The 22,749-nt window shown below is 42.3% G+C and overlaps 1 protein-coding gene across 6 annotated transcripts in view; it reads right to left on the bottom strand.

The window, feature by feature from the left end:
- Nucleotides 1-22,749, bottom strand: part of PIP5K1B (phosphatidylinositol-4-phosphate 5-kinase type 1 beta) — a 257,847-nt gene that overhangs the window by 137,005 nt on the left and 98,093 nt on the right. Inside the window, exon 1 of one of the 6 annotated variants that reach the window (XM_033924944.1) lies at nt 2,554-2,577. The exons of the other annotated variants lie outside the window; for them this stretch is intronic. The gene's annotated coding sequence lies outside the window, so the exon portion shown is untranslated. Of the gene's footprint in view, nt 1-2,553; nt 2,578-22,749 lie in introns of those variants that run through there. 6 annotated transcript variants of the gene reach the window in all.

Here is a 22,749-nt window from a genome sequence, read left to right as displayed (position 1 = left end):
TCTGGCAAAGTTACACGAGAAAATGGAGTAGATTCTGCGCCGTTCATGGAGGAGGGTGTTTATGAGCAACTTGAAAAACTGAAGGTGGACAAAGCGATGGGACCAGACGGGATCCATCCCAGGATACTAAGGGAGCTCAGAGAGGTTCTGGCGAGTCCTATTAAAGACTTGTTCAACAAATCTCTGGAGGCGGGAGTGATTCCTGGGGATTGGAGGATGTGGTCCCTATTCATAAAAGTGGTCACAGGGATGAAGCAGGAAACTACAGGCCGGTGAGCCTCACTTCAGTTGTTGGAAAAATAATGGAAGTGTTGCTGAAAGAAAGGATAGTGTATTTCCTTGAATCTAATGGGTTACAGGATCCGAGGCAACATGGCTTTACAAAAGGTAAATCGTGCCAAACGAACCTGATTGAATTTTTTGATTGGGTAACCAGAGAGCTGGATCGAGGACATATGCTAGATGTAATTTACTTGGATTTCAGCAAAGCCTTTGATACAGTTCCTCATAGGAGGCTGTTGAACAAACTTGAAGGGCTGAAGTTAGGACCCAAAGTGGTGAACTGGGTCAGAAACTGGCTGTCGGACAGACGCCAGAGGGTGGTGGTTAATGGAAGTCGCTCGAAGGAAGGAAAGGTGACTAATGGAGTCCCTCAGGGTTCGGTGCTGGGGCCAATCCTGTTCAATATGTATGTAAGTGACATTGCTGAAGGGTTAGAAGGAAAAGTGTGCCTTTTTGCAGATGATACCAAGATTTGTAACAGAGTAGACACCGAAGAGGGAGTGGAAAATATGAAAAAGGATCTGCAAAAGTTAGAGGAATGGTCTAATGCCTGGCAACTAAAATTCAATGCAAAGAAATGCAGAGTAATGCATTTGGGGATTAATAATAGGAAGGAACCGTATATGCTGGGAGGAGAGAAGCTGATATGCACGGACGGGGAGAGGGACCTTGGGGTGATAGTGTCCGAAGATCTAAAGGCGAAAAAACAGTGTGACAAGGCAGTGGCTGCTGCCAGAAGGATTCTGGGCTGTATAAAGAGAGGCGTAGTCAGTAGAAGGAAGAAGGTGTTGATGCCCCTGTACAGGTCATTGGTGAGGCCCCACTTGGAGTATTGTGTTCAGTTTTGGAGACCGTATCTGGCGAAAGACGTAAGAAGACTTGAGGCGGTCCAGAGGAGGGCGACGAAAATGATAGGAGGCTTGCACCAGAAGACGTATGAGGAGAGACTGGAAGCCCTGAATATGTATACCCTAGAGGAAAGGAGAAACAGGGAAGATATGATTCAGACGTTCAAATACTTAAAGGGTATTAACGTAGAACAAAATCTTTTCCAGAGAAAGGAAAATGGTAAAACCAGAGGACATAATTTGAGGTTGAGGGGTGGTAGATTCAGGGGCAATGTTAGGAAATTCTACTTTACGGAGAGGGTGGTGGATGCCTGGAATGCGCTCCCAAGAGAGGTGGTGGAGAGTAAAACTGTGACTGAGTTCAAAGAAGCAGAACACAGAAGATCTAGAATCAGAAAATAATATTAAATATTGAACTAGGCCAGTTACTGGGCAGACTTGCACGGTCTGTGTCTGTGTATGGCCGTTTGGTGGAGGATGGGCAGGGGAGGGCTTCAATGGCTGGGAGGGTGTAGATGGCTGGAGTAAGTCTTAACAGAGATTTCGGCAGTTGGAACCCAAGCATAGTATCGGGTAAAGCTTTGGATTCTCGCCCAGAAATAGCTAAGAAGAAAAAAAAAAAAAAAATTTAAATTGAATCAGGTTGGGCAGACTGGATGGACCATTCGGGTCTTTATCTGCCGTCATCTACTATGTTACTATGTTACTATGGAAAGGAGGAGATAGTGGATGCTGCGGTTGCGCAAACTGGATGGGCCATTTGGCCTTTATCTGCCGTCATGTTTCTAGGTTTCTCTTTACCAACAACTATTAACCTTTTCCTATTGTAATAAATTTTACGTTATGCTGGTTCCAATCGTAATTATTTTAGCAAAGTTTTGTATTATTCGCCGTTATCATTTACGGCTATTGTAAACATAATGTAAATAAGTCATAAGTCTGTAAATTCAAATATTTTGTCTTCCTGTTGTGTACTGTATGTCCCATGCAGTCATCCGGGACACAAGATAACAAAACCTACAAAAGAAGAAGCTACAGCTCTACAAAAAAATACAGCAAAGCATCATGCAACCTGAATAACTGTCCCTCATATCTCCTAACAACCGCCATCCCTAAATTCAGAGCCAACCTCATGCAATGGATTCAAACCACACTCACGGAAGGTCAATTCCCACTTGAACTAGATGAGATTATAATCACCCCACTATTGAAAGATCTCAAAGGCCCAATAGATACCCCCTCCAACTATAGACCCATCGCCTCAATCCCACTATACGTTAAACTAATAGAAAGTCTAGTAGCACAATACCTCACCAACTACCTAGAAGCCCATAACCTACTTCACCCCTCTCAATCAGGATTCAGAACCAACTATAGTACAGAGACATTATTAGCAACACTACTAGACACAGCCCGACAGCATCTCAGTAAAGGAAGAAGGATGTTGCTAATTCAACTCGATCTCTCTGCTGCATTCGACCTGGTAGACCACACCATATTACTTCAGATACTAGACGCCATAGGGATTTCAGGAGAGGTATACAACTGGTTCCAAGGATTCCTAAAAACAAGAACGTACAGAGTTAAGTCAAACGATCATAAATCAGACCCCTGTGGAGCTCCACAAGGGTCACCGCTGTCGCCTATGCTCTTCAACCTCTTCATATCCTCACTTGGTACCACTCTAGATACCCTAAACATAACATCTTTCAGCTATGCAGATGATATAACATACTCCTCCAGTTCGACACCCAAGACCCCACCTCATTAGGCAACCTAAAAACAACACTGGAAGCAGTGGAAGAATGGATGTTAGTCCACAAACTGAAGCTAAACTCGGACAAACAAAATTTCTACTACTTAAAAAGGACAAAATCCCATCCATAACAGAATTAGAAATAAACGTCACCAAATACTCCACCTTGGAGTGTCGATAGATAGATGCTGCACAATGCAGGTCCAAATCAACAAAACTACTCAAAAAGCATTTTTCACCATGCGCAACCTACGAAAAATAAGAAAATTCTTCGACATAGAACATTACAGGATCATAGTCCAATCCCTTGACCTAGGACTAGTGGACTACTGTAATATCCTCTACTTACCATGCCCCACAATCTTGATAAATCAACTACAGACCATTCAAAATACAGTCCTCAGACTGATCTATTCACTTGGAAAATTTGACCATATCACCAATGCCTACCTAGATTCACACTGGCTACCGATACGAGCTCGAATTCAATTATTCTATTATTCAAAGCAATAAACGGAATTGCACCCACCTACCTAAACAACCGCTTAAATTGAAACCGCACATCCAGACTAAGAAGAACCCAGCTCCCATTCTCCTACCCACCATTCAAGGGAACTCAGCGCAAGAAGATGTACGACGGCCTCCTAGCGACGCAGGCAGCAAAGCTGGACTCCTCCATCTCCAACCTGTTAACAACTAAAAGTGACTTGAAATCATTTCGAAAAGAAATCAAAACTCTGCTATTCAAAAAATCTTTCCAGTCTTCTCATCCCCCCTCCTCCCCCGCATCCTCTCCCCTCCATGCAAATTTCCAGCTGACCTCCTACCCCTCTTCTATTATCTCCTCAATGACTCTATCATGTAACCAGCCACTAAACTGCAACTCCCCTACATGTAATCCTCAAATCTCCACCCTTCCTTCAATTTCTCCTCAAAGCCTCTACTATGTATCCAACCCCTAAATTGTAACTTCCTGGAAATGTCCAGCTATCTTCTAATGTAATCCGCTTAGAACTGCAAGGTACAAGCGGAATAGAAGTCACTAATGTAATGTAATGAAAATCTTAAGTCGAAAACTTCTTATCTTACATTTTAAAAAATTGCTCAAAAGAATGTTGTTTTTACAAACCTTTTCTAAATAATCCTCTCCCATAAATTTCACTCCTGTATTTATTTTATTAATTTATTCTTTTTTTTTTTTTTGGGGGGGGGGGTGCAAGCTGCAGTACAGTATATCAAGCTTTTGTAAATTAATTGCCACTTACTAAGCAAAACAGATGTTGGTAAGGGTTCATGCACTAATGAGAAAATTTGCACGTGACCATTGACAGACACACCCAAATTCAGCCATTTTACCCATGCAGTAAAAATGGCCATAGCCATGGGAATGACTCATGTAAGCACATGCTAAGGCCACTTTTTACTGCAATTTGGAAGAGTCCCTAAGTTCTTTCCTCTGCCCTAAATCTGTCTCCAATGCCATCTACTTTTTATGCTTCTACATTTAAGAGTTCATTGAAATTCTGTGCAAATTTAGGCATTCAGCCCTAGTAAATTTTTAAAGGGGATAATTTAGGAGTATAAGGTTAGGAGTGCAAATCATTTGACTGTCAAGCCCAAGGCTTTTTCACAACTCTCTGGTCAGCAGGAGCGTATTTTGATTGTAAAATTGTATTGTATTTTTTTTTTTCCATTAGTTAATAACTGGGGGAGAAAAAAAAAAAGAAGAAGTGCTTTTAAGAAGCGACATCCCTGTTTCCCTCTCGTTACTTCCCTTCTCTCTAACCTTCCTTTTATTTTTATTTATCATTGTAATTAAAACTCCCCTATCCTCCCAAATCTCTCATTTCTAATCGTTATAGTTATAGGTTTGCCCTCTTTTTATTTTACTCCACCCAAATCACAAATAATATTAGACCTTTTTAATTTAATGTTAACTGCCTTGAGCTCATATGAATGAAGCTGGATATGCGTTAAATACAATATACTCGTATTACAGTAAATATGGCAACAACAGTAGGGTAACTCTTTAAGTGGATTTATCCTCCCCAAGAAGACGACTAACAGAGCAAAAATTACCCTTCAGGTTGCAGGGGCCTAATTTACATATGATATTAAGGTCTTCACTTGCTTCTGGAATATAAAACTTACCACAGTATTGCCACATAAGGATTAAGATAAAATATAAGTAAACAATGCCATATAAAATCCAAATGTCACTGTAATTACTTGAAGCCGAATAAAACCTGCATCCTTAGTACAGCATGTTCTTGTCTGTGTGTATACAATCTGTTTGACATGGTGCATTGAAAACACACGTTAATGCTCTCCTAATCTGACACACAATTATGTATTTTAAAAAGGGGGACTGCTCTCACTCATAGATCTTTTTAGATGAGTCATATACCCATCCCAACTAATATCGGAGCATTCCATACACGCACAGATAAACAAAATAGCAATCATTTACAGATCACCTTAGCAGATAGAGAGCCACGGCACACCCTGTTTATCTAAGCAGCTATTCACTGCATCCTTTCCCATGGATAAATTAGATTATGAGACCTAGACCTCAGAATTATGGACATCCTGATGCCTTACATCTGTAGAAACCTGGTATATTTTGCATCCCCCCCCCCCTCAATTAATTAGAGGCACCCATCTATTAGCCTGGGGAAATTATGTGCATGTTTATGTCCCCAATAAATCAGAAAGGGTATTCATTCTTTTCAGAAATACTGTCAGATTTTAGCAGAGCACCTGCCACTTAAAAGGAAATAAGAGACAAGTTTTATGAATGACACTAAAAAAAAAAAAAAAAGGTAAAGATTATTGCCATCTTCCATAGCGACCAATAGGAAAAGTACAGAATAAAAGGAAAGATATGATCCAGGCTTGGGGGGATTTTCTGTTGGCCCCTGCATAGATTTGTCTCCCCGCAGAGTCTGACTGAAATTCTCCAGCGACTGCTGTGTGTGTGTTTGTGTCTGAATGATGAGACTTCTTTCCCTCCGAGTGTGAGAATTTTATTCGGAGTCAGGGACTCAGACCACTGCTAACTTTTGCCTGCCATTTCATCCTTAGGGCAATGTGTATCTGACAACTGAATGCCTCTGCCTGCTCCCATTAAGACTAATGTAAGAGTATGTCTCTCTTCCTGTCATATTGTCTCTTTTTTTCCGTGTTAGAGAGGGCACAGCATAATAGTGCCTTGCTGTAAGCTGGATTTTTGCCATAGGAATTCTCCGATACATATATATTTTACTTTGTATCTAGTTTCTATCCCTCTCTTGTACAAGTATATTTCTTCTGTCTACGATCTGTGGTTATTCTGCCACCTGTGACTCACATATTAGGTTATAAGATTTCCTTTTTGCTTGTGTATTTTTTTTTATGTGATACATTGTTTTCTGATTACGTTTGGGTTATTCAGAGCTTCTGAAAAATAAAGTTTTTTCAGAGAGAAAAGGTTGTGGCTATTGTCTCTGCATAGATGTGTGTTAATACGCATGAGTTCTTTGGGCAATTGGAAGGGACAGTGACGGCTAAGGTGGCCCAGTTCACCACAGTGGACTCACAGGGGAGCCATGATATATTTTAAGACTCCCTTCAAAACTGTGGCACCCATGGAATGGTTGGTGGGGGTGTCCAAGTCCTGCCAGCTACAACGGTCCACTGCTCAAGCCCCGAGCTCCATGCCGCCTGAGGCAGTCAGCAGCACGTTTCAGCCACTGACATCGGCACTCCTTGGAAGTTTTTCTCGTCATCAAAGGAAGATTAGAATTTCTCCAAATTTGTAAATGAGACCTCATACAGTCTAGCAGGATATCGGAATTTCACATTACACCCCTATTTACTTTTAACAATGGTCACATTTGTACGGTTTATGGTCTATTAATCTTGTTATACCGCTCATTCATTTTACTGGTCCAAGCGGTTTACAAAATACAATTAAATAATTTAAAAAAATTAAAATTAAAATTAAAAAAACAAAATATATATATATATATATAAAAACTCCATTATTATAGGATAGACCTGACTCATACTAAGGGCTCCTTTTACTAAGGTACGCTAGTGTTTTAGCGCACGCAGGGAATTACCGCTCGCTACGTTTCTAGAACTAACGCCAGCTCAATGCTGGCATTAAGGTCTAGCACGCACTATTCCACGCGTTAAAGCCCTAGCGCACCTTAGTAAAAGGAGCCCTAAGAAACATTCACTCCTAAAAAAAAAACCAAAAAACTGGTTACATTTGTAGGAAATATTTTGGCTTGTAAGCAGAACCTGGAGGCATCCCCGTCATTCAGGTTTTCAAGATATCCACAATAAATATTTGTGAGAAAGAGATTTCCTTGCACTGCCTCCACCGCCTGCAAATCTCTCTCATGAGCATTCTGGAGGAGTGTGTGGTGCAGTGGTTGAACATAAGAAGTGCCTCTGCTAGGTCAGACCTGAGGTCCATCGTGCTCAGCAGTCCGCTCGCGCGGCGGCCCAACAGGTCTAGGACCTGTGTAGTGGTCCTCTATCTAAACACCCCTCTATCCCCTTTTCCTTCAGAAAATTATCCAATTCCTTCTTAAACCCTAATACCATACTCTGTCCTATCACGCCCTTTGGAAGCACATTCCAGGTATCCACCATCCGTTGGGTGAAGAAAAACTTCCTAGCATTGGTTTTGAATCTGTCCCCTTTCAGCTTTTCCGAATGCCCTCTCGTTCTTGTGGTTTTCGAAAGTTTGAAGAATCTGTCCCTCTCCATTTTCTCTATGACCTTCATGATCTTGTAAGTCTCTATCATAGCCCCTCTATTTCTCCCTCTAATTGAAGCTACAGCCTCAGCACCCTGGGGTTGTGGGTTCAAACCCCGTGCTGCTCCTTGTGATCCTGGGCAAGTCACTTAATCCTCCATAGCCCCAGGTACGTTAGATAGATTGTGAGCCCACCGGGACAGATAGGGAAAATGCTTGAGTACCTGATTGTAAAACCGCTTAGATAACCTTGATAGGCGGTATATAAAAACCTAATAAAACTTGAAACTTCATGAATTCATGACTGGTTGGGGTGCCTCCAAGACCAAGGGGTCTTTTTATCAAGCTGCGGTAGGGGTTTAACGCGCGTAATACCGCTGGCCATGGGGGTTAGCGCGTGATGAAATGTCTGTCGTGCTAACCCCGCTAGCGCGGCTTGATAAAAGAACCCCCCCAAGTTTGGGAACCAGTGTACTATGCCATAATATGTACTGTTATCTGAATATTTTGGGGGGGGTGATTCTGTCCACTGCCTACATATGTCCAGATCTTATTGTACACTGCCTTGGGAGAATTTCATCAAAAATGAGGTAAATAAATTCCAATAAATAAAATATCAAAAGTTTTGACAAATTGGATATTCAGTAAACATGGGAGAAATTTTTCCATATCTTCCACTCCTTCTGATATTAAAAGTTAGTCCAATAAAGAGAGTATCATATTTTCTTTTCTTGTTTTATTTCTAATTATTTCCAATACAGAAAATCCCGACATTGTTTCTTCTTTTGCAAAGTTTTCAGTGTCAGTTGGAAGTGAAAGTTAGAGCATTAGAATTGCAGTGAGACAGCAAACAGCTCAAGTTCAGTTCCTGAACTGTTAAATTTCTATTTGATTTCAGATATAGCCTCCATTTGTGTCTGCATCATTCATATAAAGTGTAAACCAGGGGTGTCCAACCTTTTGGCTTCCCTGGGCTGCATTGGCCGGAAAAAAAATGTTTCTGGGGCCGCACAAACGCTGCAGCAAGACAGAGGAGGGGGCCGGCAAGACGGTAAACACCCGGACACTGCATCGCCCTCAACCGAGGCCACACAAAATACTTCACGGGGCCGCCTGATGTAAAATAAACAAACCGTAAACAAGACCAGCCATGACAGAATCTGCAGATTCAAATTTATGCTTCACGATCCCCATTAATTTTGGGGTGTCAGGTCAAAAGCGCGCCGGGACAAAGGCGCGCCCAGACAATTGAGTGCAGCGCGGAGGTGCGCGCCACTCAAAATTACAGTTTTTAGGGCTCCAACAGGGGGGGCGGGGGGGGAACCCCCTCACTTTACTTAATAGACATCACGCCGCGTTGTGGGGGATTTGGGGGGTTATAACCTCCCACATTTTAATGAAAACTTCACTTTTTCCCTGTTTTTAGGGAAAAAGTTAAGTTTACAGTAAAATGTGGAGGGTTACAACCCCCCAAACCCCCATAACGCCGGCGCAATGTCTATTAAGTAAAGTGGGGGGGGTTCCCCAACAAACCCCCCGTCGGAGCCCCTAAAAACTGTAATTTTCTTCGGCGCGCACCTCCGTCTTGTGCTCAGTTGTTGGCGCATGCCTTTGTCTTTCACGCCGTTGTCTATGAACCAATTTTGGCTAAGGCAAATCAGTTTTCTGTCTTTTCAGATCTCAGGATACTGAAGACTCAGGGCTCCTTTTACTAAGCTGCGATAGCGTTTTTCGCATACGCAAGATTTTAGCGCGCGCTAAACCTGCACTACGCGGCTAGGACTAACGCCAGCTCAATGCTGGCATTAAGGTCTAGCGCGCGCTAAAACCGCTCTCGCAGCTTAGTAAGAGGAGCCCTTAGTTTCAGTCTTCTTGTTTTTATTCTCAAATATTGAAACAGCCCCTCTAATGGTTGCTGTCAGGGCTGGGTATGACATATAAGAAGGGCTGTGGAGTTGGTACATAAAACCTCTGACTCCAACTCTAGGAGCCCAAAAATTGTTTTCTGACTCCTTTACTTATATGTTGTGACAGGGAAGTTCCTGTCACGGTTAAAAAGACTGCTAGCACGGTCAAAAGTACAGCCCTTAAACCTGCAATCTATAAGATGAAGTCTGTACACCAGGGGTCTCCAAAGTCCCTCCTTGAGGGCCGCAATCCAGTCTGGTTTTCAGGATTTCCCCAATAAATATGCATGAGATCTATGTGCATGCACTGCTTTCAATGCATATTCATTGGGGAAATCCTGAAAACCCGACTGGATTCAGCCCCTGCTGTACACCCTGCTAAAAGCAGGAAGGGAAGGGAGAAAAGGCAGGTGATGTCGCGGCCAGAAATTCAGCCAGGGAGGGCACAGAAAACACAGTCTATCCCCTATTACTCCTTTCCCAGAGCTAAGGAGAAACAGAGAGTCAACACAGAAGGGGGTGGACTTTGCTACGAGGCTAGGCAGTCACGTAAGCCTCAAGCAGGAGGGAGTCAGGTGAATAAATTACCCTCAGCTGACTCTAACGAGGAAGGCAGGCACAGGAGGAGAGCAGAAAACTTCCCTGGTCCACAAACCAGGACTTTGGTTCCAGGTCAGGAAGGAAGGGCAGGAATATTCCCTTCAGAGAGGTATGGTAATACCCCATATAATCCTTGGGAGGTAGGGCTAGAGCAGGGATCTCAAAGTCCCTCCTTGAGGGCTGCAATCCAGTCAGGTTTTTAGGATTTCCCCAATGAATATGCATTGAATGCAGTGCATGCACATAGATCTCATGCATATTCATTGGAGAAATCCTGAAAACCCGACTGGATTGCGGCCCTCAAAGAGGGACTTTGAGACCCCTGGGCTAGAGCAGGGGTAGGGAACTCCGGTTCTCGAGAGCCGTATTCCAGTCGGGTTTTCAGGATTTCCCCAATGAATATGCATTGAAAGCAGTGCATGCAAATAGATCTCATGTATATTCATTGGGGAAATCCTGAAAACCCGACTGGAATACGGCTCTCGAGGACCGGAGTTCTGTACCCCTGGGCTAGAGGATAATTTTGAGTTTGATAATCTTTCTTTTTCCCTATAATAAACCCAGTGAAGTTTTTTTCAGGTCAGAATTTTTATTGAAAATTTCAGAAAAAGAAATATAACATCATAAAAGTAGGGATCCATAAAGAACAATGCACAAATAGTCCAATGTATATACATCACTATAAAGACAAGAAATCCAGTGTCCGGGTTTTCCTTACAAGGCGCATCGAAAATCTTACCTGCGGTCCGAGCCGGGTTTTCCCACTCACCTGGGAACTGGCCCAGCCACAATATCTACATAAGAAATGAATAATATGCTAATTACGTATATTCTATATCGATGGTAAGCATTTCATCACTGCTAATATGAATCAGCAGTCTACATGTTTTAGAACCCTAATCTGTTAAAGCTGGGATCTAAAGGCTATAGCTATGCCATTGTGGCTTTTTAAATTTTATTTAATAAATTACAGACACTCGAAAAAACTATAAAGTGTAAAATAAAAGGATATAAAAGAAAATTGGCATCATCTTTTGTTATTACCGTATATACTCGAATATAAGTCGATCCAAATATAAGTCGAGACCCCCCATTTCCCCCCCAAAAAGGAGGAAAAATGGTTGACTCAAATGTAAGTCAGGCGACTTAATATTAAAGTGCACTGCCCAGACCAAAGCTGGGCAACCTTATGCCACAATTATAGACGCTCTCCATGTTGTGAAAAGGGCCTGAACAGGAGATAGCCCCATTTTCTAGTCTGTTTTTCTCTTGACCTTATGGCAGAATTAAAGTCAAGAAAATTTTTATATTTCTTTTTATTTTCAGACAAAATAAATGTTGGACAAAGAAAACACAAAACAATTTATGGAAAAAAAAAAAAATACACAGGGATGAAGTAGAACTACTTTCATGTCTGGTCTGCTGAACGAAAACCAAAACTGAGGTACCACTTTAGGGGTAGCAATAGCATACATTCAGAAATAATTCAGCTAAATCTGAGTTCTGTTGAGCCAATGCTCAAATCCCTAACGCCGACACTGGAACAGTATGCATATTAATGTGCAGAGGATGCACAAAAAGCCCCAGTGTGCAAGCAAACATGTGCCCACAGATCAGCACAAATTGCATTTAAATGTAGGCAAATAAGCATAAATGAGGTCATTAGTTAGTCCCTCTCATTGTTCAAAGAAACAGTGCACCCAAAAAAAAAAACCCTGCCCTAACGCAGGAAACCTACCATCAGTTCTGAGGTTGTATCGAGGGATTAGATGAAAGGATTTCGCATGTTTTTCTTTTAAAATCTTCCAGTTTTTATTTAATTTCCATTTTTTATTTCATTTGAAAGCGGAAGAAAATTCGTGCAAGCCTCCGAGTGCTGGTGGTGAGGAACAAATGTGAACTAGTCCAAGCAAAACTATTTTCTGCGCTTAAATATTAGTTTTTTTAAGTGAGAGCAATTTTGAAAAGCTTATATTTAAGGAGCAGAAGAATGGCACTGATATGTGCACAGGAGCTTTGCTTACCACACAACTTTTGTTTGCATGCTCCAGGTATGCTCCTCCCCTCCCCCCCTTCTTTGCACAACGAACATGTAATTTGCCTGCTGTTAACATTGAGCACTGGGAAGTTATTTTTTTGTGCTCCAGTCCCGTGGTATATTCCGGCAGTGTTCCCTAAAGCACTGGAGCATCAGCCTATGAGAGAGCTTTCTTGTCTTTGTGCTGTCGGATGACATCACCCACTTGTATGGTTTATTCAGTGCCTCTCAACGCTGTCGGATGACATCACCCACTTGTAAGGTTTATTCAGTGCCTCTCAACAGAAAATAGGTTCCTCTAAGAGTAAATGCATACATTCATACCGTACCCTCATCTATCTGATGCTTTCTCATCCACCACTGATAAAATCAAAACAACCGTCTCCTACAATTTGCAATCTATCAGGGCATACATGGAAAAAAATAAGCTCCATGGAAATATGTTGAATTTCACAGATTTGCTATTTCCTTATTTAAATAATTGCATGCAAGAATGCAATGCCTAATAAAAAGAATAACTAAACTACAGAACTTCCTGCTGTCAAATTAGAAACTCGTACATGGGCCGATGAGAAAAGTAAGAGAGACTGTGATAGCAGATCTACAGCAGACCGCAGTCTAACATTGCTATCACAATATAGTTGCAAAATATTGCTTAGAAATAAGGAAGTGGCAATATTAAACATTGGAACGAGACCTAAAATTCATTTTACCTCTCAGCATGAGGGGTGACAGACTTAAGAGCAATATTTCAACACAGCTGACCCAAGGCTGGCTACTCCATGCTGGCTGACATGCACAGCAGCAGGTTACAACACTTGTGTGTATCACTAGACCAGTGTTTTTCAACCGCTGTTCCGCGGCACACTAGTGTGCCGCGAGATGTTGCCTGGTGTGCCGTACGGTGCAGACACTGATTAGGCCTCAGGCCGGGTCCCGCACGCGCTCCCATGAGACTCCCCCGGTCCCCGCTGCTGTTCAGTTTGGATCTTCTGCTCTGACGCAACCGGAAACAGGAAGTTGCAGCAGAGCAGAAGATTGAACACTGAGCAGCCGCGCATGCGCGGCTCTTTGGGAAAGCGTGCATGTCGCCGAAAAACAAAACCTACAAACTAAGGTGAGGCGAAGGGAGAGAGCTGGCTAAACAGCAGGATCGATTGGGCAGGCGAGTGGTGGCTGCGGGGACCGTGCGATCGCTCGTGTTCCCGGCTCAAATTGGAAGGAGGGAGTGAAAGGGAAAAGGATTCTGGGCCAAGGGGATGAAGACGGAAAGAAAAACCCACAGCAGGAAAGAAAGGGAAGGACAGGCAGGTGAGCCAGATGCTAGAAGCAGGGGGGGGGGAAGAAAGAGGGAAAAAAGCTAGATGGGGTTGAAAAGAAGAGACACACTGGTATGGAAGAGGAAGATAGGGGAAATCTGGACACAGGAAGGTAACAGAAAGAGGGGAAATTATGTGCATGGGGCATAGGGACAGAGACATAAAGGGGACATGCCATGGGGATGGTATATGGACACGGGGGGGGGGGGGGCAATGACAGATACATAGGGGAGATATTAGAAATGGAGAAAATAGGAGCACAGAAGCGAGATGGTTTGTGGGGATGGGACAGGGACCGAGCTCACAGGCTCCAGTGGCTTGCACAAATTACATTGTAACGTGCCATGAAAATAAGAGGGAGGAAGGTAGATAGATAAGCCACGTGAGAGGAGCTGAAGGGTAGTAGAAAGGAACAGATGGTAAAGGAGGGAGGGAAGGGTGTGGTGGAAAGGAATAGGACAGACATTGAAGGAGGGTGGAGAGGAACAGACCCCGAAGGGAAATGTGGAAGACAGAGTGGGAAGAAGACAGATGCCAGACTATGGGGGAGCAGAGGGAAGAAGATGGGTGCTAGACCAATTGGGGAGGGGGTGAAGGGAGAAGCACAGTAACAGCAAATGGAAGACGTAGAGAGAAGACACACAGTGGATGGAAGGAATTGAATGAGAAGATGTGGAAAGCAGAAACCAGACAACAAAGGTAGAAAAAAAAATTATATTTATTTATTTATTTTTTGCTTTAGGATAAAATAGTATATTAGTTGTGTTGATAAAAATTTATAAACAAAGCCCTGCCAGCTGAACATCTCTTTCTCTAGTTCAGCAGCAGGAACTTTGATTTATAAGAAAGGAATAAGCTAAATATTACAGTACTAAGGCTTATATGGATGCAGCGGGGACGGTGACGGGGCGGTGAATGGGATGGCAGTGGCGGTGACGGGGCGGTGAAAGGGATGGCGGTGACGGTGACGGGGCGGTGAAGGGAACGGCTGTTGACGAAGAGCTACGTGTGTGTCTTTCTTCGATTCCAGCCAGAATATCAGCTTTGTGTTCAGCCAAACAGGCCCAGGTTTCACACTGAATAAAGTATTTTATAATTTTTCACTATTCTGTTTACTTAATATTTCATAATAAAGTAATTATAAAATACTTTCTTTGTGTTTATTTGATTCCTATTCAAGAGAATTACTTTATATATAGTCAATATAGGCACAGAGTTAAATTTTTTAACATTTTCTAATGGTGGTGTGCCTCGTGATTTTTTTCATGAAACAAGTGTGCCTTTGCCCAAAAAAGGTTGAAAAACACTGCACTAGACAGCCAATGGATAGAAGATCTGGCCCTCGTGATTAGAGCAGGGGAATATGCATGAGCTAGGTTTGAATACACTGTCTTCATTATATTCAACTCTGTCTCATGCATATTCGTTGACATCCAAATAAACACAAGTCCAGCTACACATTATGCATACAGTGGGGAGAGGGGGGTTCTAACTTTTACTGATGTTCTTTCAATCAAAATAAAAGTACAACTTATGAGGTTATGTTGGGTTCTGCATTGCACATAGAAAACCAATCAGCTCAATACTAGTGATATTTTAGTCCTGACAATAATTAAGTTATAAGAACATAAAAACATAAGAATAGCCTTACTGGGTCAGACCAATGGTCTATCAACCCCAGTAGCCCGTTCTCAAGGTGGTCAATCCAGGTCACTAATACTTGGCCAAAACCCAAGGAGTAGCAACATTTCATGCTATATCGATCCAGGGCAAGCAGTGGCTTCCCCCATGTCTTTCTCAATAACAGACTATGGACTTTACCTCCAGGAAATTGTCTAAATCTTTCTTAAACCCAGCTATGCCATCCGCTCTTACCACAACCTCTGGCAACACGTTCCAGAGCTTAACTAATTATTTATGTGCAAAACATGGAATTATATGGATAATTTGTAGTTGGACTTGTGTTTATTTGGATTTCATTACAGAGTATACACAAGCAATGTTTAAAACTTGCACTCCTAGTAAGGGAGATGCATATTCGTTGGAGAAACCCTGAAAACCAGGCTGGCTAGGTGTGTCTCAAGGACTAAGGGGAGAGCAACAAGTGAAAGCTGAGGAAAAACAGAACCACATTCATCTTCTCTCACCGACACTCCTGACCTTGGGCAAATCGCTTTACTTCTCACTGCCTCAAAGAGCCCACTTAGGTGGTAATTTTGTAAGAGCCTTGAGCATATAGAACAGTGTTTTATGTATTGAAGTAAATTCTTAGAAAAACTACCCAGGGGCATAACAAGGCACCTACTTACTCACAGGCATTCTCAAGGGCAGATGTTAGGAATTGTTAGGAAAGGAATGGAAAACAAAAATGAGAATGTTATAATGCCTTTGTGGCACTCCATGGTGCAACTACACCTCAAATACTGTGTGCAAATCTGGTCACTGCATCTCAAAAAAGATATACAAACTTTCCTTCCGTTTCTTATATGGTAATCCAAATTTGTCTAGTATTTTGGTTCATAGACAACCCCGCGAAAGACAAAGGCGCGCGCCGACAACTGAGCGCAAGACGGAGGCACGCGCCGAAGAAAATTACAGTTTTTAGGGGATCCGACGGGGGTTTTTGTTGGGGAGCCCCCCCCCCCCCAGTTTACTTAATAGAGATCGCGCCGGCGTTATGGGGGGTTTGGGGGGTTGTAACCCCCCCACATTTTACTGTAAACTTAACTTTTTCCCTAAAAACAGGGAAAAAGGGAAGTTTTCAGTAAAATGTTGGGGGTTACAACCCCCCAAACCCCCCACAACGCGGCGCGATCTCTATTAAGTAAAGTGGGGGGGTTCCCCCCCCAACGCCCCCCCCCCCGTCGGAGCCCTAAAAACAGTAATTTTCTGCGGCGTGCATCCCCGCGCTGCGCTCAATTGTCAGGGCGCGCCTTTGTCCCGGCGCGCTTTTGACCTGACACTGTATTTTTAATATTTGATAAAATATTGCTTTTATTTACCTATTTTAATTGTCCCTTACAATCTTTTTATATTGTACACCGCCTAGACATTTGTTTTGATAGACGGTATATCAAAAATAAAGAAACTTGAAACTTGATATAGCAGAATTGGAAAAGGTACAGAGAAGGATGACAAAATTGATAAAGGGAATGGGGCAACTTTGCTACGTGGAAAGGTTAAAGAGGCTAGGACTCTTCAGTAGAGAGTGACGTGGCGACAGAGACTCATCCCTGTCCCCTCACAGTCCCCGCAGTGAAGCACATTTTTCACCCCCATCCGTGCAGTCTTCATTTTCTTCCCTTCATCTCCCCGCTCAAAGCAGAAAGATGACTTTATGCAATTTTATGGGCCTCTAAGGCATTGCAATTAACAAGCAGCACGAGCTAAATGCTAAGCCACCCAAAGGAATAGAAAATTACATTTTGACACTTTAAGAAACTGTTATTTTCATGTGCTGGGCCAATAAAGTGGAACAAGCTCCCAAGTATACCTTCAAAAATTGAAAGATTTGCACCAGTTCAAGAAATGGCACATCTTGCTAGGTGCTATTCTTTAACGGTGCATGAGTGAGGCTACGGAAGGGGCTTTCACTAGAGATGCGCGTTATTTTTGGATAGCTATGCAGTGTTAGACCAATGGAACTCTTTGAACTGTAATGGACTGTCCTCAATGACTATTTATGTTGGTCACCCACACTGTTCCCTCTAAGCTGATCAAGAGTCATAAGAACGTAAGAATAGCCATACTGGGCCAGACCAATAGTCTATCTAGCCCAGTATCCTGTTTCCACAGTAGCCAATCCAGGTCACAAGTACCTAGAAAAGATCCAAATAGTAGCAGCATTCCGTCTGTCTCAATAGCAGACCATGGACTTTTCCTCCAGGAACTTGTCCAAGCCTTTTTTTTTTTTTTTTTTTTTTAATACTAGCTACGTTAACCACTCTTACCATACAGAATTCAGGGGATCCGCACCTGCCATATGTTCCGTCTCATCAACTTCGATCTGCAGGGCTTGCAGAATTGCAAATTCCCTCTATTAAAGACCTTAGATTGAAAGTGTCTAGGGATAGTATATTCTGTTGTATTGGCCCAAGAGAATGGAATAGGCTCCCTTTATATATACGTCAACAACAGAATTTCCAGAATTTTAAACAATTACTTAAACGTTATTTTTTCTGTCAAATGAAATATGGAGTTTGGTTTTTGAACCTAGGATGAAAGTGAGGTGCCGGCCGCCTATTTAACTTTTTAGTTTGTGATTTATGTTGTATTGTTCTTTTGGAGTTGATGTATATGTATGTTATTTTGTAACACGCCTTGGGTAAGGGTGGAATATAAATATATAACTGTTCTCGCTATACAAGCTGAATATCTTTAAAGATAATAACCACACAAAATGATATTCATAAATTTTTGATATCAGAAATCAAGTGCTTCTATTCTTCGATGTATAACAGCGGAAGAGACCTCAGTGTTTCTCAGGAAATTCCTGTGAAACCATGTATGGCAATAATAATATTGTCATAGAGAAATACATCCTTGGTCTCATCTTGTCATTGCGCTAGATTTTGTAACTGCATACTGCGGTGATTTTACAATATCAGAAGAAACTATCAAGATAAGTGCTCCTTCTTCTTTCTTTTTATAAAACACTAAACTTTGAAAAATTAAGAGTGAAAAAATTAAGAGTGAAAACGTTATGAATTTGCAGTGGAGTTAGATGAGACCAAGGATGTATTTCTCTATGACAATATTATTATTGCCATAGATGGTTTCACAGGAATTTCCTGAGAAACACTGAGGTCTCTTCCGCTGTTATACATCGAAGAATAGAAGCACTTGATTTCTGATATCAAGAATTTATGAATATCATTTTGTGTGGTTATTATATATAAATATATAAACCATAAACCATAATTTACTGCGCAAAGACATACACCAGGTTTCAGCTGGTGTTTTAAGTTCCTGAGCCCAAATTTGGGCGCGGATTCTGCCGTTGAGCGCTATTCCATAAACGGTGCCCAACTAGGAGCACCATTTATAGAACAGTGTTCAGCACTCATTTTTTTTCAGCGCCAAAATTTGGGCGCCATTTACGGAATCCAGTTCTTTATGTTGGCAAAACAATTTGTTTTACGACTTGAGGATCTAACTAGGCACTTGGGATCTGGGTTGGCCACTGTTGGAAACAGGATACTGGGCTTGATGGGCCTTCAGTCTGTCCCAGAATGGCAATTCTTATGTTCTTACGATGAGAAGCTGGATCAGTGTTTCTGCAGTGCTCTATGCTGCCAGTGACCCAACAAAAGCGCGAAGGACAATTGCGCCCTGACATTTGCACGCACGGACAAATGTGTGCACTGAAAGGGAGGTGACCCAACAATTGTGCCCCGACAGGATACTATTTTGTCTTTTAGAGGGTTAAGAAGTGCCTGCAAGTAAGGGTTCGTTCAGCTGGAGTCTCACAAAAACTAAGAGAAATTGCCAGGTCAGCCACAACCCCCTCCCATAAAATCCCTATGTAAAAGCAGAAAAGAAAAATATCAAACTTCTTTCAACCAGCTGTTGTAATATAACAAGCCATGTACTTCAATAACATCATATTTATACAATTATCTTAGCACAGCATAAAATACAGTATTGGAAGCAGTGAAATAGTGAGGGGAGCGGAGCACCCTCTTGGGTGTCCTCTTGGTGAGGGCACCAGCACCTCTGTTCTCTTCACCCACCCACCTCTTCAAAATCTTCGCCAGCAGCAAGCAGCATCTCTTACCTGCTGCTTGCGCCAGCCTTGCTCTCCTTCTAACATCACTTCCTGGTCGCAGGGCCAGGATGTGACAGCATAGGGAGAGCTAGGCCACAGTCTCTTCACAGTTCCCGCTACACTTATGGCTATTGTGAGAAACTGGAACTGTAGCTCTCTGTGAACTCGCCTTTCAAACGTTTTTGTCCTATTTTACCATTTCATTTGTAGTGAAAGATTTGTCAAAGCTTTTAAATGAGGAGGGAAAAGCTATTGAGAACCTTTATCTGCATACTGTTGTGCATAAAAAGAGGTAACCATTCTGGCAGTGGTTAATAAGGAGCATAATCAGACACTGGCCGTATGGTTATGACAGCAATTATGCTTGATTAAAGGAGGCTTTTCTTGCTTGGAAAGTGGATCAAACTAAAGATTGCTTTATTCATTTTTATTTACGTAAGTCAAATTGATAAAATGGAAAGCAGTGTCACTTTAATAAGCTTGCTCAACAAGTAAAAGGGACATTTAAGGTAATGCTACTCAGGGGAAGATTTATTTCATATTTGAATAACAGTGTGCGTGGATAAGTGTGTGTACCCCGTTGCACATCAAAGAGTCAATCTATCAAATAAGGTAATACATGTACTTTTGACTTCCTGAGGTGGATGACAAAAGTTTGGGCCTTTGGCAAGAAGAGGGGGTATGCTACAAGGGCTATTTTAAATGTTGGAGGTGGGGGGGGGGGAGTCAAATCGGGAGGCCTGCTAGACTACCATATGCAAAAATTTACCCCCACACACAGTGTGGACATTTTCTGAAAGCCTATTTCCAGGGGTAAAATGCAGATTTATATGTGAAAATGGTTTAGAAATTATCCTCCCTGATGCCATTAATGAAGCCAGTGAAGTATTAACAAACCACTTTCAGCAATAATCTTTCTGCGCCATCTTCACTATAATTAAAGTTTTTACCGGTAATATTATATACATGTATTAAGTTAAGTCAAGGGCAGATGGGAGGGAGGGAAAGGGGATCCACTAGACAATTTTGCAGTGTTGAGGTGGAAGACATGCTGACCCGGCAGCTTTCTTTTCAAAATATCCTTGCGATAGCCTGTGTGGATTTTAGGGTTAAGCCTGTGCCCACACAGACACACACACACACAGAAGGTGCAACAGAAACTCTTTATTAGTCCAGAAACCTGAGCCCTGTTATTTCACAGGCTCAGGGGAAAGGAAACTAAACGGTGCTGTTCTCTTGAGTTTTTGCAGCCCAAATGCATGACCTTGCATTTCTTAGCTGCCAAATTTCACACCATTCCTCAAGCTTCACTCTGTTCTTCCTCACACTATTTTAAAGATGCTGCCACTAGGGGTAGGAGTGAATGAGGTTTGCTCCTGCCCCCATTGGCCCCCCCATAGATATGAGGTAGGCCAGTTAGGAGGTAGTTACCATCACGGAATGGGGGGAGGGTTCCCGGAAGAGAGAAGCTGCTTCAGTGGGTGGGAAGGGAATTAGAAGGGGGGGGGGGGAAGTACTGCCAGAACCTGCATAGCTGCCAGCTCCTCCCTAGTGCCACTCCCCATACCGTCCATAACCGGCCCACTTTTGTTGCCCAGTCAGAGTCGATATTCAGTGGCACGTCCTGGTGAACTGCTGCTGAATATCGGCAGTCGGACAGCCCTGAGTGATTTAAGCAGGCAAGAGCCTCTCCTGCCTGCTTAAATTGGTTTGAATATCTGGCGGTACATTTATAGAATACTAATACAGTAATACACATAACTGTAATTTAGTGCTAATTAGTACCAATCAACTCCAATTACACTTTGTAACAAAATTTTATTTTATTTTTTCCTGGGTAATAGGTGTTTTGTTTTAATTACTTATGCCACAAAAGTATAGATAATGGCTATCATTCCCCTCAAATTTTGCTTTTGTGACCAGGACCATTGATATTTTGAAATTTACCTTCTTTGTAGAATATTACAGATTAATTCCAAGCTCCATAATGGGAATAAGTATCGGTCACTCAGTGCACCTCAAAGAGTACTGCTGGGAGTGGTCATCAGAGATCTCAAAATGGTGGCATTCCTAATGGGTCTCCAAAGCGGTTTTACCAATTCCCTACTACATCTGCCTTTGGGACTGCAAGGACAGGAAGGCACACTACTAAAACAGGACTGGCTACATTGGACTGAGGTTTTTTTTTGAAGGGGAAAAAATAAAATAAAATGGGAACCATTGGTTGACCCCTGTGAGGTGTTAATGCCACCACTGCACATCAAATTGGGCATGAAGAAACAATTTGTCAGAACTCTAGATAATGAGTCAGCAGCCTTCAAACACCTTCCCTAATCTGTCTGAGGCAAAGGTCAAAGCTGGTGTCTTTGTCGGACCATAGATTAAGAAGATCCTGGCATGCAAGGAATTTCACAAGATGGTATCCAGGAAGGAGAAGGCAGCTTGGAACAGCTTTGTCACAGTGGTTTGGGGTTTCCTGGGCAATCACAAGGTCGAAAACTAATAATAATAATAATAATATTTTATTTTTGTATACCGCCATACCTGGAAGTTCTAGGCGGTTTACAACACTCAAGCATAGTACATACAATGCAATATAAATAATACAAATGCATACATCGGATAAAAATCGTCTGAGGTTCTACATAATAAAATGTTAACTATAATGGGAAATACAAACAATTTAAAAAGATAAAAGATGGATTAAAAACAACATTAAGATCCTAGCCTGTTAAATAGATAAGTTTTTATCTGTTTTCTAAAATAGAAATAAGAGGAAGCTTCTAAAACAATTTTTGCAAGCCATGTATTCATTTTGGCCAACTGAAAGGAACCTTTTATAGTGGCAGAGTTTTATTGAAGGACTAGTGTTTAAGCCCGTTACATTAACGGGTGCTAGAATATATGTATGTATGTCTGTCTTTCTTTCTGTCTGTGCTTCTCCCTGCCCCTGTTTCTTTCTTTTTTTATTTCTGTCTCTCTCCTTCCCGCTGTCTATCTTTCTTTATTTCTATCTCTCTCCCTCCCACTGTCTGTCTGTCTCTCTCCCTGTCTCTCTCCCTCTGGCCCCCTGTTTGTCTGTCTTTCTTTCTTTCTGTCTCTCTCCCTGTCCGCTGTCTTTCTATCTCTCTGTGGCCCCTTGCCTACCTGCCTTTCTTTGTCTTTCTCTATGGCCCCCTTCTTTATCCACCCCAAAGCAATCCAAGATTGCTCCCTGGCCCCCCAGCACACCCCTCTTCCCAAAGCAAAGCACGTTTGCTCCCTGGCCCCCCTTTTCTCCCCCCCCCTTCCTGTGCAGCAGCATCATGTCCTCCAACTTCACTTCCTTGTGAAGCAACATTTACCTACCCCCACTCCACTTCCCTGTGCAGCAGCATTCCCTTCCCCTTTATTAAAGGTATAGGCACACTCCTTCTTGCCTCATTCAACCTGTTCAGCCTCAGCACGCTCGTTCTTGTCAGCAGTGTGCACAAAAGACCTAG

Source organism: Geotrypetes seraphini, chromosome 1 (genome assembly GCF_902459505.1).
Source record: "Geotrypetes seraphini chromosome 1, aGeoSer1.1, whole genome shotgun sequence".
In the NCBI taxonomy this organism is placed as follows: domain Eukaryota; kingdom Metazoa; phylum Chordata; class Amphibia; order Gymnophiona; family Dermophiidae; genus Geotrypetes; species Geotrypetes seraphini.
Note: the sequence above shows the minus strand (reverse complement) of the source record. Positions and strands in the feature narration are given on the sequence as shown.